Consider the following 8,250-nt stretch of genomic DNA (forward strand, 5'->3'; position numbering starts at 1 on the left):
TGAGGGAGTACTTGAGTGGAGGCCCAATGTCCTTCTGCTACCTTAATACTAAACCTATAAATATAGGCACATAGATCTATTTCCCCATCCTCGTATATAAATATATTTGCATATGTACATGTCTTTATCTAGACCTCTATAAATGAATGGCTTCATATTTTATTCTTGACCTTGGTCCTTCTCCTACCCCACTCCTGTGCCCCCCAAAAAAGTGTGACCAAGACATAAAACGTTTCAATTGTTTCACTGCTTTGGAACAATAAGCCCGCCGCTGTTCTAAATTTTTCTTAGAATAAGAACTCATGCTAAGAATGGCAGGCTCCCTGCCTATAAAATTTAATAAGAGATTCATGGCCACTTACTACTTACAGAGAAAATTTATTCTCTCACACCTTTATCCATCCTTGTCTCTTTTATATGCAATATTTATTGTTCACAGTTTTCCAGTGAATTATCAAAGAAAGAGGCAAACATAAACTGCTCCCTATATAACAGCAGTCTTCTAATTTATCAAATCATAACCTACAAATTCCAACATGAGCAATTGCCTGGTCAATCTAATACCATGACAAACTAAATGCCTGATAAATAGTCACAATGCCTTAGGAAAATTTACGGCAAAGACTTTCAAAACCTCCAGTAAAGGGCATTATCCGAGTGATGATGAAAACCACAGATCAGGACTAGCCCAGACACTGTTAGTAAAGGTAGTCAAGTCCTTGAAGACCTGGTATATCAGCACATAGTTGATTTTTTTTTCAACTGTTAAGAAAGAAGCTCTTTTACTGCCTGAGGCCATCATCAGTGAGTATTCTCAAGGTTATTCCACTGGGCCGACCTTGGGCCCATTTCCTGATTTGCTTCACCCCATCATCCCCTGGGCCTTGTTCAAGCAAAATCCAGCCAACTCCCACTTACTCACTTCCTACCATCACTGCATATCTCTCCCAGGTGAGTTTTAGATAGCTTCATCTGGGACACTACAAGAATAGCCACAATGACTCCTCCTGCTACTTTTGATTCAGATGAAGAGTGAGCCATAGTTGGGGCAGATTACCAAATTAGCAAAATAAGGTTTACTCATGTTTACTTACTAATCTGTAGTGAGCAATTAGATATTTTTCCACCACAGCAGCAATTCTGCTTCTGGGTTTGATTCACATCTGTCTCACTTCCAACCACATAGCACTTTCCTACAGAATCAAAGCCTTTTTCAAATCTACAAGCTCTGATGGGGACAGAGTACTGAGTAAGCAAGGTAAGCATGGGACTACTTGTGCTTACTTACTAATCTATAGTGAACAATGATTTTCCTATGTGAGACCGTTTCCTACAAGATAGTAAGTAAATACAAGTATGCCGTGTTTGGGGGGTAATCCTCCCCTGGGTACACAGAATATGAGATCTGTCTTCACCCAGAGAGAGTAAGGAACAACTGAGCAGCAGGATGACTTTTGACCCAAGGGTTGATTTTGACCACTGAGAGGGGAAAGATGAGAAGAAACTGGCAGGACCTATACATACCCCAAAGAGATTAATGATTCCACATGACCACATATGTTTTGTATAAAGCTGTTGCAACTGGATGTTGTTGTTAGATGTCAAGTCGATGCCTACACAGCAACCTTATTTATCTACAACAGGATAAAGCCCAACCTATTACAGCACCATGCTCATAATTGTCATGTTTGCACCCATTGTTGAAGCCACTGTGTTAATCAGTGTCCATCCATCTCCTCAAGGGCCTTCCTTTTTTGCACTGACCCTATACTTTACTGAGCATGATGTCCTTCTCCGAGAGCTAATCCCTCCTAAAGGTTTTTGCATCTTCACTTCTAAGGTGCAGCTTGATTGTTCTTCCTCCAGGATAGATTTGCTTGTTCTTCTAGCAGTCTATGGCACCTTCAATATAATCTGACATCTCCAAAATTCCAATGCATCAATTCCTCTCCTGTCTTCCCTACTCACCATCCCGTTTTCACCTGCATATGGGATCACTGAAAATACCATGACTTGGGTCAGCTACACCTTAGTCCTTAAACTGACGTCTTTGCTCTTTAAACTTTAAGGAGGTCTTTTGTAGGATATATGCTACATGCGTTATGACATGTGATTGATTTCTTGGCTGCTGGTTCCATGAGCAATGATTGTGAACCCTAGCAAAATTAATTCTTTGAAAAGTCAATATTTTCTCCATTTATCATGACATTGTCTACTGCTACAATTATAAAGACTTTGGTTTCTTTACAATGAGGTGCAATCCACACTAACATCTGTGTCAGCAGGTGCTTCAAGTCCTCTTGGATTTCAGCAACCAAGGTTGTGTTATCTGTATATCAAAAATTGTTAATGAGTCATCATCCAATCTGGTTCTTCTTCATATAATCTATTTTCTCAGCTTATTTGCTCAGTATGTTGCTGTTGTTTTTAGGTGCCATTGAGTCAGTTCTGACCCATACCTTATGCACAACAAAATGAAATAATACCTGGTCCTGCTCCATCCTCACAATTGTTCCTATGCTTGGGCCAATTATTGCAGGCACTTGTTGAGGGCCTTCCTCAATCCATCATGTTGAGGGCCTTCCTCTTTTTCTCTTCCTCTCTACCACACAGGATGTCTTTCTCCAGGACTCTCTCCTAACAACATGCCCAAAGTATGTGAGACAAAGTCTCACCATCCTTGCTTTTAAGGAGCACTTTGGCTGTATTTCTTCCGAGATAGTTTATTTGTACTTTTGGAAGTCCATGGTATTTCAATATTCTTTGTCAAAACCACTATTCAAGTGCATCAATTTTTCTTTGGCCTTCTTTATTCAATGTCCAACTTTCACATGCCTATGACATGATTGAAAATACCATGGCTTGGGTCAGGCACACCTTAGTTCTCAAAATAACCTCCCTGCTTTTCAACACTCGGGGGCATTGTGTAGATTTACCCAATTCTCAAGATAGAAAATGAATAGAAATGTAATGAAAAGATATCGCCCGACACACACCTTTCCTGCTTTTAAACCATACAACATGTCTCTTGGTCCAGTACAGGTTCCACAGGAGCACAATGGAGTATTCTGGAATGTCCATTATTCTCAATCTTATCCAGAGCATGTAGTCAACTGCCTTTGGATGGTCAGAATATCACATGAAAACATCTTTCTGGATTGTCTGCTTTCAGCCAAGAGTCATAAGAAATCAGCAATATCCCTCAACCTCCCTAATTCTACATCATCTTCTGAATCCAATTGGAATTCTGTCAGCTCCCTGTCCATGAACTAATGCAATCATTTTTTAAATTCTCTTTGACACAATCTAACTTGCATGTAGTATTAATAATATCATTCATTAATTTCTATATTCTCTTGGGTCACTGATCACTGAGGTTTTGTGTCAGCTTGTCTAGGCCAAGATTCTCAGTTGTTTGGCAGTTGACACAGTAATCCCTGTGACCTGACCTAATGCAATGTAATCATAGCCAATCAGTTGTTAGCCTCCATGATGGGATAAGATGAGAGTGTAAGCCAACACCCTTGGACAGGACACAGCCCTGATGTAATTCATTGCTTTGGAGTGCAGGGGAGGAGGCCTGTTTCTAGTATAAGTGAATGATGCCAGGTTTGCTTGGTGTTTTGCTGGGTCTGGATCCTGCATCTGGTTGATCAATCTACTTCTTTGGACTTGAGCCAAAAGTCTACCATATTGCCTGTCAATCCTAAGAATGAACCAGTGGCCTGCCATCTGACCTGCCATCCTTGGATTCATTCATCTCTCCAGTCACAAGCTTGACTTGCTACCTTTAGATTCATCTGCCTCTGTAGTCACCACCTATCCTCTTCCTACCAATCTTGGATTCAGTCCCCTGAACTACTCAAGTCAGACGTCTCCAGCTTAATATCTGACCCACCATCTTGGAACCTGACTGGACTCAATTTTCCTGCTTCTACAACTATGTGAGCCATTTTCTTGATATTAAGTGTTATTACATAGGAACTCTGGTGACATAGTCATTGGGTGTTGGGCTGCTAACCACAAGAGCAGCAATTCAAAACCACCAGATGCTCCACTGGAGAAAGGGATTTCTACTCCTGTAAAGAGTTACAATTTCAGAAACCCACAGGGGCAGGTCTACGCTGAACTATAGTTGCTATGTCGGCATCAACTTGAAGACAGTGAGAGTTTGAGGGAGAGAGAGAGAGAGAGAGAGAGACTACCCCTCACCCCCCAATCCCTCAGTAGTTTGGCTTCTCTAGAGAACCCAGCTAATACTGTTACCTTTCTTTACTATGGGCACAAATATGAATCTCTTCTGAACAGCTGACCAGGAAACTGTCTTCTCCATTTCTTGGCATAGACAAGTGAGTGTTTCCAGAACTACATTTGTTTCTTGAAGCATTACAATTGGCCCTCTCGTGGTATTCAATTGGTATTCAATTCCAGGAGCTTTGTTTCTCACTTCATGCCTTCAGTGCCTGCATGGGTTTCTTGCTGCAATATCATTGGTTCATGATCCAATGAACCAATTGGCTGAATTGACATGGCTCCCTCGTGACTTGGCTGAAGGTTGACCAATTGTTTTGGGTACAGTAACTCTGTGTAGCCCTTCCATCTTCTTTTGTTGGGTCCTGCATCCTTCTATATTTTGCACACAGACCCCTTCAATGTTTCCACTCAAGGCTTGAATATTTTTCTTCACTACTTTCAGCTTGACATATGCTGAGCGTGCTCTTCCCCTTTGGCTTTCTAACTCCCGTTTGCATGTTTATGATATGTTTTTCTTCATTCTTTCTAGCCACCCTTGGAAAGCTGCTGTTTGGCCCTTTTTCTTCATCATTTATTGTATTTGATTCATCTGTGCTGAAGAACAGGTTTCTGAGCCTATTCTAACATCCATTTTGGTGGGTTTTTTTTTTTTTCTCTCTGCTTCATGACATTTTGCTTTCTTCCCGAATGGATGTCTTTCCAATAATTTTTCAGTCCTTAGTCATTAGCGCTCAGTGCACCAAATCTATGCTTGACATACCTTCAAAATTCAGGTGGGTTATACCCAAGGTTGTTTTTTGTTTTTTATGGACTTGTTTTCATTTACTTCAACTTCAACTTGCATATGAGTACTTGAAGATTGCTATTCCTTAGTTTTATTCCATGGTTTTATTCTAGCTGATGATATTGAACTTCTCAATTGCCTGTTTTCACAGAAGTGACTGACTTGATTCATGAGTATTTCATCTAGCTAGGTCTGTGCACAGTCACTATGTTGTTGTAAAAAGGTCTTTGCAAAGAGGTCATTGGTCTTGCATAATTCAATCATACAAATACCCAGCATTTTTCTATCATCAAAGATATTTTCCAACTACTGCTCCCTCCTTTTTGTTTCAAATTTTCTCATCCCAATAGCCAGTTGGAATTATTAATGCATCAACTGTAGACTGTAGAAGTTGGTAGAATTCTTAAATTTCTTCATTATTGACTCTTTGATTGATACGAAAAGTTGAATAATAGTCTAATTAACTGATCTTCATTGTAGGTGTACATTTACTATCCTATCACAGACATTACACTTCAAGGTAGATCTTTTTGTCTTTGTCTGTTTTGACAATAAATGTGGCAACACTACTCTCCAATTTTTGTCATTACTAGCATCTCACTCACTCACTGCCATTGAGTGGATGCCAACTCACAGCGATCCTATAGGACAGGGGAGAACTGCCCCTGTGATTTCCTGAGATTGTAACTCTTATAGGAGTAGAAAGCCTACTGAATTTCTGCTGACCTTGGTTTTGAGCTGCTGACCTTGGTTGAGTATTGCACCCCAATGTAACCACTATGCTATGAGAACTCCTTACTTAACTATATAATTGCCTAATTCAAAATTGTCAATATCAGTACATTTTAACTCACTTATGCCTATGATATTGATCTTTATGTGTTCCACTTCATCTTTGAAGACTTCCAATTTTTCTAGATTCATACTTTGTACATTCCATATTTTAATTCTTAAGGATGTTTATAGCTGTTTTTTCTCATTTTGAGTCTTGCCACCTCAGCAAATGAAGGTCCTCAACATTTTGGCCCATCAATGTCATTAATGTCCATTGGAGAAAGGTGATGCTGTCAGCTTCTATACTTATTGTCTCAGAAACCTAATGACTAGTTCTACTCTGTCCCATAGGGTTGCTATGAATTGCAACAGACTCAATAGCAGCAAGTACTGCTTTGAGAATGCAGCTCTTCAACCATTATATTCTGAGTGCCTTCCGACCTGAGCACTAAATCACAGAATGTTCTACGCTACTCCTCAGGTGCTCAGTGGCCAATATTTCAGACAGGATCTGCCTGTTCCTTCTTCTTATGCTGTATTATGTTGGAAACACTGCTGAAACTTGTCCACCCTGCTGATATTTCCAATACCAGTCACACCATGTCCACTATCATAGCAGCATGCAAGTCACCAAGTACCCCAAATTGACAAACAAGTGGTAGAAAATTGTGACTAGGGATATAGAAACTTCTTTTAATAAAAACCATTAAGGTTTTACCGAATTGACTTGCATAAAAAGAACTACATCGTCTGCTTACTAACTCAATGACCACAACTTTAACAATGATCTTAAAGTTTGTGTGATTCTTATCCAAATTTAGTTCTGACATGGAGAGGATGTTCCTTGCCACTCATTCACATCACTATCAACCAAATATTATAAATAAATTCCAAAATATGAGGCCTTGGTGTTTATGCCTCTTAAAATTATCCCTCTTCAACACATCAGTAGGGAGTAGATGCTTGGGTTCAAAAGAAAGCTATAAAACATTGGCAGTTAATAAAGCCATGATTTGACCTGGGAAACTGGAACATGAATGCATTTAGAGTAGGAAGTATAGCATATATTCTGTCCTTATTACTGAATTTAAAGAGTGTAAGTATAACATTTTATGACCTTTTAAAACCATTGGCTCATTGGAAACTTTGACATTTCAAAGTATAACATCTGTTTCAAACAATTCTTCCTTCTCTTACTATTGTAAACACAAAATAACTATATTGTTTCACTCAGCAAATTTTTTAATCCAAGGTTGGGTAAGTTAAAGTGATAGTGACCCATTTTGGAAAGTAATTTCTAAAAGAAAATGTTTGATTTGGCTAGCAAAAACCTCTTAATATAGCAAAAGAAAAAATTTAAAACAAAACTAGACAATGAAATTGCTCATATTTCTTGCTTGGCCACAATGCCTTATCTTCCAGAGTTGCACTTTGCACATTAAGGAGAGTATTTGAATCATACTGAAACAACTCCAAAGGGAAAGACATGAATGACGGCGCTTCACCCTTTTCACTAATCACAGAAAACTATCAAAATATTCACTGTGCTGCACATTTTGGTCACAACAACCTTTGCATATCTGCACACCAGTACTCTGAGGGGTGAAGCACAGCAATGAAGTGAGAGCAGAGAAATTTTATATTTCAAGAAAGATTCTAAAACACTTACAGGTGACAAGATACATAACTCAGGTGTATTTACAGTAATAGGTATAATACATTTTAATAGGGCGTTTTTGCCCACCTTTTTCCTTAAAAGAGTTCCACTTTCCTTGTTTATATTTTTTGTTTCTCACATGTTCTATAATTTCTGTTTGAAAAGGGCATGTTTGAAAAAAAGAAAATGAAAAGGGCATGTTTTGGTAAGATATTAAAGCAACTCTGGATATTGATATCCAACTTCCTTTTCTGAGGATTGTTGTTATTGTTTGGTCACATTTGTCTGTTTCTTTGTTTTGTGATGTAATGGACTAATTCTGTGAAGCTGTGACCATCCTCTGATATGGCTGAGCAGGTAGCGGGTCAGAAAAAAGGAAGATCCTCAATGAGATGTATTGACACAGTGGCTACAACAATGGGGTCCAACACAGCAATTTTAAGGATAGTGTATAACTGGGCAGGGCTGCAATGAGTCAGTAACAACGTAACAGTGACTAACAACAACAGCCAGCCAACAAACTCAAAATAAAATAAACACAAAGAAATTCACGCCCAAACAAATACAAAGTCTATATATTGAAAACTAAAGACAAAGAGAAAATCTTGAAAGTTGCAAGGAGAAGAACCACTTATTACATACAAGGAAGCCACAATAAGAGACATTTAGCCACACAATAAGCCACATAACTGACACTTCATCAGAACATCATGGCACAGAATGAAACCTTGAAAGTTGAAAAAAGTGTCTACCAAGAATCTTTCATCTTGGTAGACATTTG

Source organism: Echinops telfairi, unplaced genomic scaffold (genome assembly GCF_000313985.2).
Source record: "Echinops telfairi isolate 266 unplaced genomic scaffold, ASM31398v2 ScPeMD7_18;HRSCAF=68, whole genome shotgun sequence".
Taxonomy (NCBI): domain Eukaryota; kingdom Metazoa; phylum Chordata; class Mammalia; order Afrosoricida; family Tenrecidae; genus Echinops; species Echinops telfairi.